This window comes from Aplysia californica, unplaced genomic scaffold (genome assembly GCF_000002075.1).
Source record: "Aplysia californica isolate F4 #8 unplaced genomic scaffold, AplCal3.0 scaffold00281, whole genome shotgun sequence".
NCBI classification, from domain to species: domain Eukaryota; kingdom Metazoa; phylum Mollusca; class Gastropoda; order Aplysiida; family Aplysiidae; genus Aplysia; species Aplysia californica.
The window spans coordinates 187647-189199 of record NW_004797551.1 but is presented as its reverse complement, the minus strand read 5'-3'; positions in this window follow the sequence as shown (position 1 = coordinate 189199).

The window sequence follows — 1553 nt, the reverse complement described above, 5'->3', positions numbered from 1 at the left end:
TATATATATATATACTGTCATGAACAACAACAAAAATCAGCATGAAAAAGTGCAGTGTGTTCACATCTTGAACAGAAGGCAAAGGCAGCAGATGAAAAAAACCCACAGGGTACAAAGCACAAGTATGTACATAATACTGCTAGTCAAATAGAAATATAATTTCTTCAAATACTAAACTGTACACGGCTTTACATAGACTGTATAAGAGCACGATGTATAAAGTTTGAGTGGGAGAAAATGTTCAAAAAATAGACGCAAGATCATTAAAACATTTACACATATACACACACACAATAAAAATCAAATTACAACATTCAAATCCTTTTCAACTAACAAACAAACAAAAAACAGCAATGAGAAAGATCTTCAGATTGTCAAGGAAAGGAGAGTTATACGAGTGGACTTTATTTATGAACGCAAGATGCTTTCTGTTTCTATCTCAACAATGGCTTGGGATGCGCGGCAGCTCAAAAGAAATGTGTCCTGCATTAGACAGAATTGTTTGTTTCTTGTGGCCTGAAAAGAATAAGAGGAAGTTGTTTCCAACAACATTTTCATTATTGTGCATCCATTTGATATTAAAACAAAATTCTTACTCCGATAAGAAGTTGAAATATATATTTTTAAAAAGAAACATTCCTGTGGTAAACGGTGTACATTTCTCACAGACTGACACAAGATAAATGTCATTCAAATACACTGGCAAATGTTTTTCTTATCATCTCTTATTATGACTACCTTCAAAAGCATTGTAAAGATGTAGATTCTGCCAAGTATTAGCTAAAATGACTGTGTCTTAAAGCATTGATTCACACATCTCACAGTCAAATTTCTTTGTCGCATGAGGTTAACAACTTACAGTCCAACTTGCTCTTGCTGTCACCTGTCCAAGACAATCACCTTTATAAACAAACACTTCCCACTCCGATCCCCCCTTGCGTTTTTTAAATATTGTAATGACACTGTCCAAGATATCCACCTGCCTAAGACAACCACTTTTCTCTTTAATAATGGTTGACTGTCTTGGATAAGTTCGACTGTATTTAGTATAAGAAATAGCTCGCAACATATTATACAGAAAGTGTATTTTCAGTAAAGTATCTAAGTGAGAGGCAAAAAATATGTATAGAACAAAACAGACTCTCACTGACGGAGATTGTGATATTTTCTAATTATTAGTACATCAGCCCCCAGTCCTTCTTCCTCAGCACTCTAAAGATACAACTGAGAGTTTGACTTAGAAATGGCTTAACTGTTGTGTAGAAGATACCTCAACTCACAGACAAAAATGCATTTATTGTCCTTCCTTCTTAACTACACAAGTTCAGATCACATAAAATACAAAATGTAGGACTATATAATGCACGCTGTGGGTAAACCCAGAAAATAGCAGTTCTTTTACTATAACAAAGATATGTTATAACACTTTCTTAAGCTCAAAGCATAAAAAAAAACTTTTTCAGTTCAGCATGGAAAAGTCAACAGACAATAAAGAAAAAGTCTTGGTAAAAAAAAAAAAATTCATGCTATCACAACAGGCAAAAATTCCCACT